Source organism: Mus caroli, chromosome 8 (genome assembly GCF_900094665.2).
Source record: "Mus caroli chromosome 8, CAROLI_EIJ_v1.1, whole genome shotgun sequence".
NCBI classification, from domain to species: domain Eukaryota; kingdom Metazoa; phylum Chordata; class Mammalia; order Rodentia; family Muridae; genus Mus; species Mus caroli.
The window spans coordinates 54,434,850-54,453,390 of NC_034577.1; the positions used below are offsets into that span (position 1 = coordinate 54,434,850).

Here is an 18,541-nt window from a genome sequence, read left to right on the forward strand (position 1 = left end):
AGCTTTTCGGGTGTGTTGGGGTGTCCTGAGGTGGGAATGCTGGGTTCTGATGATGGTGAGTGGTCTTGGTTTCTGTTAGTAAGATTCCTTCGTTTGCCTTTCGCCATCTGGTAATCTCTGGGGTTAGTTGTTATAGTTGTCTCTGGTTAGAGCTTGTTCCTCAGGTGATTATGTTAGCCTCTATCAGTAGACATGGGAGACTAGCTCTCTCCTGAGTTTCAGTGGTCAGAGCACTCTCTGCAGGCAATCTCTCCTCTTGCAGGGAAGGTGCACAGATATCTGGTGTTAGGACCTGCCTCCTGGCAGAAGATGAAGGCCAGAAACAGGACCTGTCCCAGAAGCTGTTAGCTTCTGTAGTCCACACTCTCACCTGAGCAGACTAGTCTCGGAGGGATCTGGGAACTAAGATGCCTCCCCCAGGTGCTCCGGCCAAGCCCTCTTGGGTGGGGCGGACACCTCTCCTCTGGCGGGGAAGGTGCCCGGATGTCTGGAGCCCGAAATGGGGCCTTCCTCAGAAGCTCTGTAGCTTCTGTAGTCCACACTCTCACCTGCACAGTCTAGTATCGGCAGGATCCAGGAACCAAGATGGCTCCCCCATCTCTGTTGCCTTTCACATACTTGGAATGGCTTATGCATCTTAGTTAAATATTAGCATATCCTGAATTTGTGTAATTACTCTATTGGTGACTTTTCTATGCTCTCTTCTTAGTTATTATCATGCCCTTCCTCAGTTTATAGTTATTCCTTTTGTATGTCATGTAGATAAATGTCTTGAAAATACATATATTTTTCTCAGCTTTTGTTTGTCTGTGAATGCCTTTGTCATTTCCAAAGGATAGTTTTGCAAAACAATGAATTATTTATTTATAGTTTTTTTTTTAGTACCTTGAAAACAATCTCATGGTACTTTCTTCTAGGCCAGTGCTCCTCAACTTCCCTAATGCTGTGACCCTTTAATACAGTTCCTCATGTTGTGATGACCTCCAACCATAAAATTATTTTCTTTGATACCTCAGAATTCTAATTTTTCTACTGTTATGAATGCAGATATCTGATATGTGACCCTTCAACTCCAAAGGGTTTGCAACCCACAGGTTGAAACACACTGTTCTAGACTATTAGATTTTTGTGAGAAATTGATTGTCAGGTAAGTTAGGCTACACCTATGTAAGTACCTGTCCCTTCTCTCTCACATTCTTGAGCATTTTCTTAACCTTTGAGCATCATCTTAAGAGGCTTTCATTATAGCACACCTTAAGGTAGACCTCATTGAATTACATTTGACCTATGACCCCTGACCTTCCTCTGTGTGTATATTCATACCTTTCTTCAGGTTTGTAGAGTTTTCTTTTATTATATTATTTCCTCTCCTTGGCCTTCTGAAGTCTGCTTTAAACTCACATAACTGAAAACTGCCATCTTTACCTTGTACCCCAAACCACACAGGTCTTTGTTCCTCCTCACACTTTTCTTTATGCCAACTGGAAATGTTTGAGTAGCCTGTCCTCTTGCTGTTACTTTTCCTCCTGTTTGCTGTCCCTCCCACGGATGACTCTTTTGCACTTTAAATTTTACTGAGTGTATTTTGATGCTCAAGAATTACTGCTTGACCTTTTTTTTTTTAAAGCACTTCTGTCTCTTTAGGTTTCTCTTTTAGAATATTGAAATGATTCTCTGTTTTCTTCAAGCTCAATGAGCTCCATCAACACTGTGTTCTGAGAGTTTCCCCATGCTGGCTCCTGCCTGGTACCCTGTTTTATGTGCTTTCTGACCTTATTCTGATTATTGAGTGAGAGGATGGTTTTCCTTTAAACACTCCAGATGCTTGTTGTCATGCAGTCTCAATGTTAAGTCTTTACTTCTCTCTTCTTAACCTGCTAAGTGTGTCCCTCTAAAAATTCTAAGTGCCTATTCTCTATGCTTCTGTAGTTCCAGATTTCACCACTGGATGGCACCCAGGTTCAGAATTTTTCAGGGCCCCTGGCTACTGTGTTGCAGTTTCAGAACAAGAGGACAATGGAAACTCAGGTTGTTCCTAATATATTGTTTAGAAAGAAACAAAAAGAGTAGTCTGATATTTCAAGATCATCCCCTTTACCCCAACTTCTTTAAGGTAAACCCAGATGCACCCATTGTGTATGCCTCTGTGGTGGCCAGGCATCACAGAATTCTGTTCAGATTTTGTTTTGTTTGTTTGTTTGCTTGTTTGTTTTGAGACATGTTTTCTCTGTGTAGCCCTGGTTGTCCTGGAACTCACTCTATAGACCAGGATGATCTTGAACTCATAGAGATCTGTCTGCCTCTGCCTCCCAAGCGCTGGGATTAAAGGTGTATACCACCACTGCCTAGCAATTCTATTCAGCTTTAAGCAGTGCCACTGTATATGGGTCATATACAGGGTTCTGTGTCCTATACATACGCCATCAAAGTCATCAAATTGTGTCTCTTCCTGAAGAAGCAGCTTTCTAAGCGCAAACAGCATGCCACTGTGGTGGGACCAAGTTGCTGAGGGTAAGCGCAATGCCATAGATTATTACAACCAGTCACAGGAGATGCTAGTTAGAAGAGAAGCCCAGCAGACTGGGTCTGTATGTCCTTTGACAATACTTCCTGGGGCCCCTTTTCCATGGACTCATGGAAAAGAAGGAGGCATATTAAGCACAAGACTGGGATAAGACAGCTACATAACCCATGTCCTGGTTTCTCATAATAAGCTGCCTCACCCAGGAAAAAAGTCACTGAAAAAGACCTCTGCCTCTGTTCCAGACTCCAGGTCAAATAGTTTATCTCACCTCTGACACACAAGGCCACTTGAAACTGATATTTAAAGTTGCCTGTCACTGAGACCTGCATTGACAGCTCTGCACTCTTAACAGTTCTGTTTCTGTGGTTCTTATCCAGTCTTCTATAGAGTATTCCCCTTGCATCTGTATCAACTCCCTGCCTTGCCTATTGGTGTAGTTCCTCTGAACAGCATAGCCTCTTTAGCCTCTTATAAGAGCCATTGTATCTCACATACACAAATAATACTCACATGTGTAGTATAATGCGTAATCTAACAATTATTGTAGTAATTAAGATTGGGGATCAGTGGGGCTGGCAAAGTGACTCAGAGGATAAATACTAACTGTGCAGCCTGGTGACTCGCATTTGAGTCCTGGAAATTACATAGAAAGCTGGATGGAGGGCTGTACATTGCAATGCCAGAACTCCCATGGCAAGAAGGAAGACAGACTAGAGAATTGCCTGGAAACTTGTAGCCCAGCTTGCCTGGAGTATGCAGTGCAGGAGAAATGAGAGCTGCCTTAACAAGGTAGAACACGAGAACAACATTGGAAAGCTCTATGCAGTCCTCCACATGCATCTTGTGGCACAAACAAGCTCCATCCCCAAACAAAGCAACCAAGCAACTAACAAACACTAAGAAATGAAGGATCGAAGTACCTGTGTTTGCTATTGATCATCAATACTCAGTGGAATCAGGAGTACTTTCTCAGTTAAAGCCAAAGAAATTGGCTTGGCTTGTAATTTTGTTGTTATTTAATAAATTCCCACATTTGGAAAGACTGGAATATGCCTATCTATGCCACTGACAGAACTTGCTCATGACAGAACCGCTGATATTTACATGTAAGATGTACACCACTTGCTCATTTAAAAATGTTTAAGGTAGTATTAAACTTTTATCTCTAATGATTCTGACTTACATTTCTTATCAACAGCCAAGGAAGAGTCTCGTGAAAAACATCGGAAGCAAAAAATAAATAAATAAATAAATAAATAAAAAATCACCCACTCTGTTTTCTAGCAATCCTAGTACATGTTGAGCAACCCTATCCCCAAACTGGAAATCCCCAAATAGTCCAAAACCCTAGACTTTTTAAAGTGCTGACCTAACATCGCAAGTAGAAAATTCTCCACCCTGGAATTCTGTTGTCTGCATAAAAATTGTTAAAAGTGGTTACTAATAATACCATTAAGAACATAATGGAACATACTTTCAGGCTACATATGTTAAGTGTACATAAAGCATAAATGATTTTGCATATAGATTTGAGCACCCATCTCTTAAGTGCTTCATTATGTATACACAAATATCTCAGATGTTGAAGAAAATGTGGTTTCTGAGACATCTTTGATTCTAAACATATCCCATAAAAGCTATTCAACCTGTATTAGACAGAAAGAATTGTGTAAAGTCTGCTAACTCTTTGAAACATATGTAACATGGATACAGTTAAAAAGGCACCTACTATTAATTATGCTTCTCTTTGATAGCCTAAGAACATAGCCATCTGAAGGAGTAACATCCCAACATCCCTTAGACTTTTTGTTCATTGCTTGTACTGAGAATCAGGGCTCAGAACTCAGGCATTCTAAGTGCCCAACCACTGAGATTCACATCCACAATCTAACATTTTATAGAAGAGGTATGATTAGTTAATTAAGAAATAATTTCCAGGTTCTGAATTTCTTATACTTAAATGCCTTTTTACTTTTTCTGGATTGACTTTTGAACAATTATACTGTTTTTATGATGTTTCTAGACCATGGCTGACTGGAAGCCTCTCGGTTGTTAGAGAGAAGGGTGGTGACTGACCCAAACCAAGATTGGGCTCAGGCTTTAGTCTCCCTCAGACTACCAGAAAAACAGAACCTGCTGGTATTATCTCATAGTGCTTTGCAGGCAAATTTCGACATGTGTTCATGTTGTTTATTTCCTGCTCTTAAGCAAGCATTTGGTATTGCAAAAGTTTGGGTGGGCTAGCCAGTAATACAAGATATCAAAGACACTCCTCTACCTCCAGATCTGAGCATGCAACCTATCAGAATTCTTGCTTATTCTAAATAGATATTGCTTCCAAATGTAAATTCCTATGATCATATATTTTATTAACTTCCTGTGCATGCTATCAATCATTTTTAAAATTTGTAGCACTTAATTTGATGGCTCTTTATATATGTAATTTTATGACTCAGTTTGTTCTTGAATTAATATCTTCTTGAGTTCTTTGTATATATTGGATATTAGTTCTTTATCAGATTTAGGATTGGCAAAGATATTTTCCCAGTCTGTTGGTTGCCATTTTGTCTTATTGACAGGGACCTTTGCCTTACAGAAGCTTTGCAATTTTATGAAGTCCCATTTATTAATTCTTGATCTTACAGTGCAATCCATCAGTGGTGTGTTCAGGAATTTTTCCCCTCTGCCCATATGTTTGAGGCCCTTCCACACTTTCTCCTCTATAAGTTTCAGTGTCTCTGGTTTTATGTGGAGGTCCTTGATCCACTTAGACTTGAGCTTTGTACAAGGAGATAAGAATGGATCAATTCTCATTCTTCTACATGCTAACTGCTAATTGAGCCAGCACCATCTGTTGAAAATGCTGTCTTTTTTTCCACTGGGTGGTTTTAGCTCCTTTGTTAAAGATCAAGTGACCATAGATGTGTGGGTTCATTTCTGGGTCTTAAATTCTATTTCATTGATCTACCTATCACTGTTCCAGTACCATGCAGTTTTTAATCACAATTGCTATGTAGTACAGCTTGAGGTCAGGCATGGTGATTCTACCAGAGGTTCTTTTATTGTGGAGAATAGTTTTTGCTAACCTAGGTTTTTTTGTTATTTCAGATGAATTTGCAAATTGCCCTTTCTAACTCGGTGAAGAATTGAGTTGGAATTTTTATGGGGATTGCATTGAATCTGTAGATTGTTTTCGGCTAGGTAGCGATTTTTACTATATTTATATTAATCCTGTCAATCCATGAGCATGGGAGATCTTTCCATCTTCTGAGATCTTCTTTGATTTCTTTCTTTAGACACCATTGTGAATGCCAGCAAGAGCTTGCTGACAGGAGCATGATATAGCTGTATCCCGAGAGGCTCTGCCAGTGCCTGACAAATACACAATGGATGCTCACAGTCATCCATTGGACAGAGTGCAGGGTCCCCAATGAAGGAGCTAGAGAAAGTACCCAAGGAGCTGAAGGGGTTTGCAGCCCCACAGGAGGAACAACAATATGAACTAACTGGTATCTACAGAGCTTCCTGGGACTAAACCACCAACCAAAGGAAACACATGGTGGGACTCATGGCTCTAACTGCATATATAGTAGAGGTCATCAATGGGAAAAGAGGTCCTGTGAAGGTTCTATGCCCCAGTCTAGGGGACTGCCAGGGTCAGGAAGCAGGAGTGGGGTAGGTTGGTGAGCAAGGGATGCAGGGAAAGGGATAAGGGTTTTTGGAGGGGAAACTAGGAAAAGGGGACAACATCTTAAATGTAAATAAAGAAAATATCTAATAAAACATTTAAAAAAGAATTAATATCATCTGAATTCTGTGAAATTACACTATAAAATGTAGAGCATATGGCGTTTATATTGAAGATTTTGTATTTTGTGCATGTATCAGACATCCTAACATAAGATTTCTTAGCATAGTCCAGTCCCTCACCAGCTACAGCACTTTGGGGTTGACCGGGCATTTTGCTTGGAGAGCACAGCAGAGCTGACCCTGATAGTGGGGTACAGGTAACCCAGTCCCTGGGTGAGAGCTCTGGAATATTGGGACTGCCACTTGGGAGAGCTGGCCTTGGGGTCATGAGAGTGGGTGAGCTGCTCTGTCCCTTGCCTGCAGCACTCAGGAGAACCAGCAGAGAAGGGCTGGACTTGGACGAGGAGGAAAGAGTGAGCCAGTCCTGAGGGGAAGGAACAGCTGGCTCTAACACTCATATGGCCTGAGGTGACTGAGGTGGGGTGGGTGTGAGAATAATGCCCTCCTCCTCACCACCTGTGATAGTGGGGAGAGCTGTCTCGGAGGCCATGAGAGCAGGAGAACTAGCCCTGCCCCTCACTGGCTATAACACTTCAGAGAGCAGACCTTGCAGCTCACCTGGACAACACAGTGGAGCTGGCCTTGATAGAAGGCTCAGGTAAACGAGCCTTGAGGGTGTGAGAGCAGGAACTCCTCCAGTCTCCCCAAGGCTACAGCATTTGGGAGAGTGGGCCTCATGCCTTGACTGGGAAACACAGTGGATCTGGCCCTAGAGGCCTAGGTGCTGATGAGCCAGTGTCTGGAGGGAATGAGACCAGGACACTACCTACCTCCTATTGATGGCTACATTGGATGGCCTAGCCAGAGCAGTGCTGGAGAGCTCACCTTGGTGGTGTGGACAAGGAGAGCTGGCAAGCTGAGCAGCTCAGCTAACACCCAGGCCCAGATCCAGGGCGTTGAGTTGGCCCACTCCAAAATCTATATCATCTGAAGATGGTTGGGACACATGAAAGGGTCAGTTGTGCTATCTAAAGTTGCAGAATCTCCATGACACAGAGCAATCAATGAATGGGAGGAGGCCCTGTGAGGATCCAATCCTGTCACAGAAGTCAGAGATCTCAAACCAGACCAATGACTCATTGCAATGAACATTTGCAAGAGAAGATGTGTGAACTGTAGTCCACACTGTGACACACTACAGCTTTCAGGGTGAGGTGTTTTCTGTGCTTTGTTTGTTTATGTGTTTTATTTTGGACAGGAAGTTGCAAGGGCAAAGGGTAATTATGAGGGGGTCGGGAGATGAGCGGGACTGGAATGAATGGTATGAAAGTCACAAGGAATCAATGAAAAGTTTTAAAAAATAAAAAATGGGAGCTTAGCATTACTACCCTAGCATTTGGGTAAACATTTACTTTGGAGATCCTGAATAAGCAGTATATGTACCTGTGCCTGCTTCACATGCTATGTGAATATTCAAATGACAAAAGGTAGACATATCTAAAAGTTATAAATAACCATGGCTTTTGATGCATAGAAAAATTATATTCATGACACTTGGGAAGAATCCTCTATATTGTGAGTAAAATATATGTACATGCATCAATACATCCATACATCATTCATATATATGTGTGTGTGTATGGATATATATATATATATATATATATATATATATATATATATATGAAACCTTCCAGAATAATCCAGTTGACATAAGACACTACTGACTATTGTTATAAGATGCTTTCTCTCTTTTATTTTGTTGTTTGTTTGTTTTTCAAGACAGGGTTTTCGGCACAACCAGCCCTGACTGTCCTGGACTCACTTTGTAGAGCACGCTAGCCTCAACCTCACAGAGATCCGCCTGCTTCTGCCTTCTGAGCACTGGGATTAAAGGCATGTGCCACCATGCCCAGCTTAAGAGTTATTTCTTAAACTTAACAGAACGCAAGGAAGACAAGCTAGACAGACACAGCCAGTGTAAAGTATAACAACAACAACAACAAGAGTTGCTTTACAATGAGTAGAGGCAAAGCTTCCTATGTCTTCTTTGGAGTTAATCATTTTCAGAGCAAATCATCTGAACCTGTAGAAAACGGATAGAATGCTCATCATGTTTCTACTTCAGTATTTTTTTACTCAAGAATGAAAGGAAAAGGCCCAGCTATTTGGCTCAGTGTGTAGCATTCGGGGCTGGAAGATTCAGCACAGAAGCTTGTGTGTCACTACAGAGCTCCCTCTTCCCACTTGGGATACTACAGGTAATTATCCTACGTGTTTAGGTAAGAGGAGAATGGTGGTAATCTGTAGAATATGACAAGAAACACCATGGCCAAGACACACCATAGCACGGCTAGAATTTTGAAAGAAAAACTGATGTTAGAAAAAAGACTGATTAGTTCATGGTGTTGTTCCACCTATAGGGTTGCAGACCCCTTCAGCTCCTTGGGTGCTTTCTCTAGCTCCTTCATTGGGGGCCCTGTGTTCCATCCAAAAGATGACTATGAGCATCCACTTCTGTATTTGCCAGGCACTGGCATATCCTTACAAGAGACAGCTATATCAGGGTCCTGTCAGCAAAATCTTGTTGGCATATGCAATAGTGTCTGGGTTTGGTGGTTGTTTATGGGATGAATCCCTGAGTGGGACAGTCTCTGGATGGTCAATATGAATTAACTAGTACCCCCCTGAGCTTGTGTCTCTAGCTGAATATGTAGCAGAGTTTGGCCTAGTCGGCCATCAATGGGAGGAGAGGCCCTTGGTCTTGCCTAGATTATATGCCCCAGTACAGGGGAACGGCAGGGCCAGGAGGTGGGAGTGGGTGGGTTGGGGAGCAGGGCAGGGGGAGGGTATAGGGGACTTTTTGGATAGCATTTGAAATGTAAATGAAGAAAATATCTAATAAAAAAAAAGAAAGGAGACTGAATCTTACATCCTTTCATTGTATGTACAAGGACTGTGAAGCACTCTCCTGGTGCTTTGGAGATTTCAGAGAGGGAGAGACAGTTCAATAGTCACTGAAAATGCACATGTGCATAGCAATAGATACATGACAAGTGTTGGAGGAGTGCAAACCAGTCAGTAAATGCTGGCTAGCTCTATGGTGGGATTTACATAGGAAATAGGAAATTCAAGTCATAAACCTAGGTGGAAATTTTCTATTGTAAATGATTTAGATATTTAAAGTAAGCACCCCCATTTGTTTGTAGACAGAAAAAAGGAATAAACAGTTTTGATTAAACCATTCAATATTGCTGAAATTCAATATTGCAGAAAATCTATCTATGAAGGTTAAAGCCAAGAACAGAGGCTCTGAAGTTTTTGTTGTTTGTTGTTGTTGTTGTTTTAGAATCATGGCTAGCTTTAGACTAATTTCTTGCTTCTTTTTTCCTTTTTTCTTTTCTTTTCAAGCTCTCTTTTCTCTCTCATTTCAGTGATCAATTTTTTTGTTGTTGTTGTTGTTATAAAGAACCCTGTAGGGCAACAGCCAAAGGTGAAAACATTCACAAAATCCTATGTTTGATGCAAAATGACTTTAGTTATATAACCATTGCTTAATAGCTACACAAGCTCCTTTTCTTTTTGATCATCAGATACATTGCCATTGTGAAAAGGTATCTCAAGTTTACCCTGTGGTTTTAAACACAATATATCCTCCCAAAGTAAAACACTTTATCTAAATTTTGGGAACAGAAGCTAGCAGTTCATTCAGTCCCGACACAGTAATAAATGGTTTAATGAGGAGGACTTGAGGGTTTTTTCCTGGTACCCTTTTCATCTTATCATCTTTATATTGAATCCTCTGGGAATAACTGTGCTTTTTATTTCTAATTCATCCATTTCCCACTGACTATCAAAAAATCACATTTGGCAGACTGCACTGTGGATATTCACTCTCAAGAATGTTTTATTTTTGTGTATATTAAAACTATTTACCCAAGATGGTTCTATATTCTCTGCTATAATGTATCACTTGCAAATTATTGTCATAATGCTTTGATTAGTCTTTGTTTTGTTTGGTTGGAATTTTACCAGCCCCTGCCCATTCACGCTGCATGGCCTTAATCCTTAGTTGAACTCCAGAATCATAGTGTCCTTCGAAGGCCTCTTTCCACTCCGTTTAAGCAGTGGGGACTCTTGTCCTGGCCTTGCAGGAGTATGGGTTAGTGTACATTAAAGAATTAGGCCAACTTATTTTGCACACTTATATATTTCCTCTTCACACCTTTCAAATGAGAAAACAAAGCAAACAAAACCAAAGCAAAGAAGTCACAATGGTGGTAATTTCCCAGAGTGAGCCTCACTCCTTCTCTTGAGAAGTGTGATCTGTGACAATTTAAATATCCACTTTTAGCTGCAGAACAAAGAAGCCTGGACAGAGAGCTGACAGAGAGCCAGAGAAAGGGACCGCAGCACACAATGAATGCCAGGACAATAGGACCAGGAATGTGCAATCCTGTAGTTACAGAGTGGGCTGTGGCTAGATAGGAGCACAGACCTCCTCTTCAGTTAGCAGTTATAAAATTCTGAATATTTGAGCAGATTATTCAATTTCTTTGAGAAAAATAGTTGGATGGTATCTTATCATGTAAAAAGGACTTGATTTTGATATATACAGAAATGGAGCAGATTTTTAATAGTTTTCTACTGCCAAGTAACATACCTTGTATTTGGCCATAGTAGTTATACTAGAAGGTAAATAGTATTTTTAGAAAATGCTAAAAAGTAATATGAGCCTGAAATAATTCTGCACCAACATCATATGTTGGATTCAAGACAATTTCCTCCGTAGCTTTAAAACAACATGATATAAGACTGGGTTTTGATATTTATATTTGACAGACTACTGTAGATATCACAGTCAAAAATGTTTTACTCATGTGAATATTAAAATTATTATTATTTTTTATTTTTTTAAATTATTTTTATATTACCTGGTATTATGCCAACTAATTTAATTATGTCCTGTTGGTTAATTTAAAATCTTTCAAAAGGTGATTAATAACTCAAGATATTTAAAGCCTAAGGTTTATTATTTTAAGCCATCATCTTTTAGCTTAAACATGGATGACAGTCAAGATGTCTATAGTTTCATTTACTATGAAATATAACACATGCACACTCTTGACAAATTTGACTCCATCCACAAACATATTTGACCCTTTTACCCTTTTGGAATTGATCAGAATGATTTAGCACACCTAAGATTATAAACCTAAGGTAGTTGTCTGGCAGTGTGGGCAGAAAGAAATCCAGCAAATTTTATGTTACCTGTTTTGGGGAAAATTTTAAAAAAATAACACTACATTTCTTGTCCTCATGAAAGAAAAAAAAATCAAGCATTTTCCAAATAGTATCACAGTGCCAGGCAAAGCTATTGAAATCTTTCCAACTTTAAAAGTCTTAAAAGTGTTGTCTTACCGGTAAGTGTGTTACGGTGTGTACAGAACTTTTCAATGCTTGCTTGGTTTGAAGCCTTCCCAAAAGCGATGGATTTCCCAGGGGCTTTGCCTCTTTCTCCTGGTGAGTGGAGGTCGGTCTTGCCTGTCCATTAAGGACTGCTTGGTCTGTGGTAGTGAGACAACTGTGGCCTTAGACACTCATCTGTTCTCTTACTCTACTCGGCTATATTTGGTAACTGAACTCATGTTTCAGCTGAGTGCCACAATCAGGAATCCCAGTAGTGGGTTGGGAAGCAGCCCCAGATCTGAGGCTGGGTTCTTAGAAATTAAAGCCACCTAGTATAGAAGGAACCAAAGCCATGAATTTAAAAACATGACATTTAAACATAGTTCCCCCTGATTTTGTTGTTGGAAATTACCTCCCAGCCTTTTCGCATGCCTTTTGTTATTTACAAATATGTTTATAATCCCCAATTTTAAAAAGTGAGACCCTGGAGGAAGACCCCTGGGATGATCAGCTCTGTATGTTTAAATTTTAGCCATGTGGCGAATTCTTCTAAAATAGTAAACCCAATAACTATTTAAAAATTAAGCCACCTGCCAAATTGAGCGGAGATGCCAACTGCTTTCTTACCTCATGGTGTTAATTAAAATTGTCATATGACTAGAGTGTGTATTACAGATGTAGTCCAAGGCATAATGGAACAGTGTAACAAATGGAGACTGAGTCTTACAGTTCAGAGCGCTGAGCCTGATGGATTAAGAACACTTAGCAAATAATTTCCTGGAAATCCTGAGCCAATGGTGAATGAACATTGTCTCCTACAAGAATGAAGCTGTTACAACTATTAAAAAATGCAGCACAAATACTTTTGCGGATTATTTTGTAGGAGCTCACTGTGATGTAGGCTGTACTGTTTTTAGTAACAAATAGAAGTAGGAGGAGCCAAGAACTTTTCTGATCCAAGACTGTCTACTCGAGTAAGATCTAAGGGGGTGGAGAGAATCATAGGAAAGGTCCCAGGAAATCCAGAAAGTACTGAGACTTTATTTGGATCTCATGACCTTTGGTCTGGTTTCATGTCTAAAGAAATCTGTTCCTGATAGTGAAGTTTGTTATTTGCTCCTTCTTCTGCTCCGATCCCTGGCACAGTGCTTCCATGGCCCATTCACCCTTCCATTTATTAGTTAGTGATTTTACAGCTTACTCTTTGTAGAGCACAAGTGGTACCTGCATCTTAAGTCTTAGGTCATTTTTGCTGTTGTAAGAAAATAGCACAGATGGGATAATTTACACAGAACAGAAATTGACTTTCATACTTCTTAAGGCTGAAAGATGCCCATGGGGTCATTGTCCAGTGAAAGTCCTTATTCTGTTTCCAAGCTGTCACCTTGAGTTCAGTGTCCTCTGGTGGAGACACTTCCATTACACAACACAAAGTAGAAGGCAAGGACATTTTAATAAGGGTATTTAATTCTTCCCATGATGCCAAAACTCATAATTTCACCCCCAAGCCACACTGTTAATATTGTTGCATTGGGAATACAGTTCAACACCTTAAAAAAGAAAAGCAATTGCATTTTAAATCAGAGTTCAAGACAATAGAAAGTGTACACCAGTCACCATGCCTGCCAAGAGAACAAAACAAGGAATAATTGCTTCTTACAGATCACAGGAGGAAAAGAATGCCTCAGCCTGAGGTGCTGCCTCAACTTGAGTTTTGGAAGGGGGGCATTCAGACCTTAGCATGGATTAAACAAGCAAGCACCTGTCTAATATGTTTTTGTCCCATAAGTAATAACAAAACTGGACAGAGATGGAGAGGGAAGATGATAGAGGATGCATAAAATGGTGGAAAGTGGTAAACCAGTCCAAGTTATAAAACCAAAATGCCTACAGAAGAGGCTCCTGATAGAAAAGAAGTGATTTACCCTGAAATCCCAGAGGAACTTGGCAGTAGGAGGCCTCCAGGTCTTGCCTTGTACATAGTCTTAATTGACAACTTCACTATTGCAAGTAGGAGTAGGATAGGACCTATGGTCTGGACTAAGACAATCCCTCTGGAGCATGTGACGTTCCTTCTTCATTTCCACTGTAGACAGCTAGAAGGCTGCTTCTCTGGGACTTTAAAGCAGATTCTAGCCATGGGAGAAATGTATGAGATCCTCATTTTGTCTTCTTTCTCTCTTACATCCTTTATTAAACACATATTTTCTTCTTCCTTCATTTTAGGAAAATCCCATTAGTAAACAGGCATGGTGTGGCAGCAATGGAGGTAGTACCTGATGAATCTGATCAAGAAACAATAAGAACAGAGGCATGAAGACCTTGCAAGATTGTTCTAAGCAATGATCTAGTAATTGGCTCAGAACAAATCCTTCAAACATGGCCCATATTTAGATATCTTCCTCTTACATTGTATCTGGCTGAGATACACTCTCCAGAATCAAGTATGACATACATTGAGTTTATGTTCATCTGCGCACACCAGTGAACTTCAGATATGCTGCTCATAGTTTCGGTTTCCTGATGGCTTGTTAAATCTACTGTGTATAAGCCACCTGATCCTGTGGGTGGTCTTCTGGTTACAGGCCACTTGACAGATTGTGTATATGCACAAGATGATTAGAGATAAAATGACCCAACGCCAAAGTAATGAAAATAGAATTGAAATTGTAAGCAAAAAGTGAGATGAGACTCTATACTTTATATTTCTATGTGAGCATTGGGCACTGTTGGGGATTCTATGTTTTCTCCCTGCCCCCTCAGTGCTGGGAATTGAACCTTGCACTCTACCACAAAGTTATATTTCTAGTTCCATAAATCTCATTTCTAATCTGCCTGAAGGGGGCAAGTGTAAAGTTCTACACAGAGCTGAAAAAAATAAAAAACCATTTGTTTCAATAGACCATAATTAATTTAAGAAAATAAGCACATGTCTTTATAATGATGAGATACATCATGTATTATATTATAATCACATTACTGAATAATGTCAAATTGAATACAGTAAAAGCACACAGTGGTGTTTTGAAGAGTAATAGGTAATATTTGAAAGAGGTATTAAGAAATAGAAGGAAATTGTATATTGAAATAAAAATATATTACAAGTTAAATTTATCCAAATTGTAAGAGTTGTTTTACTATGCAAAAATAATTCAACATATTAATAAGTCAAAAGGGAAAAGCCATGTGGCTATTTCTTTAGGTTATTAGCATGCCTATGAACAAAATTGTGAACAAAATTTAACATCCATTTTCATTTAAAAAATAATTTTGGAAGGTGAGAAAAATGGCTCTAACTCATTAAATTTTAAAGTATATATGCACAAGAGCATGTATGTATGTACATGGTACGTATATACACATTTAATCATGTACATATGTGATGTCACATAGGACTTAGACGTAAAACAACCAACAAACACTACCAACAAATATACAAGTCTTTTTTAAAATTAATATTTATGTGTATGTATGTATATTTGTGTATGTGAGAATAGGTGTACATGTGTGCCGATTCCTATAGAGGCCAGAAAAGGGCATCAGATCACCTGAAGCTGGAGTTACAGGTGGTTGTGAGTCTTTGGTAAAGGTGCTGAGAACTGAACTCAGGTTCCCTGAGAAGGAGCAGTAAGTGTTCTTAACCATGGAACCACTTCTTCAGCTCCCACTTGCAAGCCTTAGTACATGTGGAAGAGAAGATGGAAATGCAATCCTAGAAGGAAGGAATGATATGCTCCATATATCACAGGAGGCTTGATTCAATGGCAAGTCAGTTCCCATAAGAAAACAAAACTACAAATCCCATAGAACTTCAACCCAAAGGCACTTCATTCTGTGGAATTGGAAAAGCAATACAAGATTTCGTCCAGATAAACTTCCATGGCTAAATATACAGGAAGACTGTGCAAAGGGGACAGCTGAAGAAGCCCGAGGCAACAGATGCCTTTGGTGGGACCAGAGACTCCAATAGAGGATTCCAGTAAAATGACATATCAGATGCTTGTGTATTAACAGTCTCTTGAAGCAGCAGCAATTTTTGCTCTTGGCTTTGCACAATTCCACTGATCTCTCTTTTATTATAGATTAAAAGTCTTTGTGTAGGGCCTAGAAAGATGGCTCGTGGGTTGAGAATGTTTGTAGAAGACCAGAGTTCAGAAGTTCTTAGCACTGAGGTTAGGTTGCTCACAACTGTCTGCAACTCTGGCCTCAGGGGTTCCAATGCCTCCTTTTGGTCTTCACAGGCATGTACATGTATGTGGACATACATGCATGCATGCACACACACACATGCACTCACATGCACACACACATACCCAATAAAAATAAAATAAATCTGAAAAAGAAACTGTATTTATATTTTACTTCATTCAGTAAAATAAATATACCTTGGTCTATGGGGGAAATGGAGTGGAATGCATTAATAAATATGTAGTCATGGGAATATATTCAGTATACAATTATGGTTTGGATTAACAATGTGGATAACATCCTCAAAGATATCCATATCTATAGGTACAGTTCTTTTCTTCTCTTGGTATATGGTATATTCACAGTGGTTCATCTTCAAATAAATATGCATTAACTGGGGCAGAATGCATGGAGAACTTTACTACAATGTTCAGGTTATCTTGACTGTTAATGATTCTTAACTCTATATGTTATACATCCTCCTTTATATATACCCCCTTCTCTCATTAATATGAAATATTTTTAAAAGATTTTTAAAATTTTATATATGTGAGTACACTGTAGCTGTCTTCATGTACTAGAAGAGGGCATCGGATCACATTACAGATGGTGGTGAGCTACCATGTGATTGCTGGGAATTGAACTCAGGACCTCCGGTAGGGCAGCCAGTGCTCTTAACTGCTTGAGCCATCTCTCCAGTCCAATATGAAATATTTTAAGATGCATTTTGAAAATAGAAAAAAATTATATGGAAAATATAACCTTAATTTGCCATCCAATAAAAAAGTTTTTGTGTGTGTGTGTGGGGGGGGGTTGCCAGTTAATATAGCTGGGAAGTAAGGTTCAAGGAATCCTTCTATTCTCCTCTCCTCCTTCCTCCTATGTTTTCTTTGAAATCCGTATCTGATTGCTTACTAGGAAAAATGGGAAGGAAAGATTCCATCCACTCAGTAAGCTTAAGTCATGTCAGTCATATTTGTCACTACATTGTTTGTAGTGCATAACCTGTTAGCTAACTTGTAATTCTTCAAGTTCTTTGGATATAAAATAGAGAAAAAATTATTTTTTCATGATTTTGTATATTTTGCTTTAGGAATTAAAAATAAACTTTGTTGACTATAAATAGTTAATTGAGGCTCCCTGTCTTCTTCCTTGGCTCCTGTATGCTGATTTGCAAGTCACCACTGGACCACAGTCTGCAATATGAAGATGCATCTCTCTTTGGCTACCTTGGAAATGTCATATCCTTTGACCTACTCTATCCTAAACATACTAAGGAGATATTCCTCATTAAAAGAGACACTTGTTTAAAAACTTATAAGAGCACCCCTCCCAAATACATGTAGAGTTTATGGAATAACATAGTAAACTCATAAAATTTGTAACCATAAAATGTGATTTTTTTCTTGAGCTATTTATTTTTTAAAGTAGCTCAAAAATTGTGATTTGAATATGAAACATAAACATAATGAATATTTACATAATTAAAGTTTAAACACACTGTTTGATGTTTTGAAAATATGAAGACTTCCCTAAGTTGTTTGAGCCCCTGACCCCCTCCAGTTTTGTTCATGGGAGGAGAAAGACAAACCTTGCAAATGTTTAGAAATGACTTTGCACGTCATTTGACTTAGAGCTAGACCTCCATGTTTTGTTTCTCCCCAAGTTTGCTTTTTTCACAACTCATGGACTTAGTGAGGGAACAGCAAACTCCAGTGTAGTGGTCACTGTCACTGTCAGACCCCTGCAGACAGCTGTGTGGCCATCTCAGTGGCTGCTTCCAAGAAGTGGCCTGTTGAAGGATGTGGCTGCCACTCCCCAGGAAATGAGAAAGGAAGAGCTGGACAAAGGAGGAAATCAGCTGTTGGACCAGTGGAGGATTTAGACAGTGTAAAAATGCCAACCATGAAAGACAGATGCTGAGCCGCACACAGCCCCGAGCCCCGCCCACCAGGACTTGCCTGCCCAGCAATTTGCTCAGCTCTTGCTATTTCGGGAAGGAATTTCCACAGAGCTGGCATATCTTCAGCTCCGAGGTTTCCTCTGATTGAATGATCAACAGGTGTTGAAAAAGGCTGTGGCAGAAATATCACAGACCCAGTGTGCTCCTTTGACATCTGCGGCTGTGACTGTAGTGTTGTTGGGTGGGTCATTTTTTTTTTTTAAATCAAGGAAGCTTTCTGCAGAATAAATGCTAAGTCAATCACTTCAAGAGTATATACATTATTTTTGGTTATATAAACTGACTACTGCACTGCGATTATACAACAGGAGCAATGATACAACATACTACAGAAATGATACAATGATACTAGTGCATAGTATCCTGCACTTAGTTTCAGCTCTTCATTTCTCTAGAGTTCTACCATTCTGTTTTCCGGTGCTTCTTCCTATCCACATCATTGCATCTGATTTTGCCTCATTAAAGTTCTCCCCAGTTCCGAATGGATATTCTGTCTCCTATACAGAGAAACCAGGAAAGGGAAACCAGAAAGGTGGCAAGGAGGAGAAAAGAAACTGATACAATGAAGATCTGCTTTTCTCTCAGTTCTAGAAGCGCTTTCTGGAAGATGGTTGGTGTTTCAAATGTTCACACTGTGTAGAATTACTGTTGGGCATTTTTCATAGAAATGAATTTGAACCTGTGCCTTCCTTTTCTTTGTTTTTGTA

The 18,541-nt window shown here is 39.6% G+C and overlaps 1 protein-coding gene and 1 long non-coding RNA gene across 2 annotated transcripts in view; one reads left to right on the forward strand and one right to left on the reverse strand.

Annotated features, from left to right (window-relative positions):
• The window catches only part of Palld (palladin, cytoskeletal associated protein), a 384,747-nt gene extending 372,898 nt beyond the window's left edge, over positions 1-11,849 (reverse strand). The window contains exon 1 of the mRNA XM_021170928.2: positions 11,696-11,849. The gene's annotated coding sequence lies outside the window, so the exon portion shown is untranslated. The remainder of the gene's footprint in view (positions 1-11,695) is intronic.
• Positions 1-18,541, forward strand: part of LOC110300676 — a 74,595-nt gene that overhangs the window by 41,955 nt on the left and 14,099 nt on the right. The gene's annotated exons all lie outside the window — the stretch shown is intronic.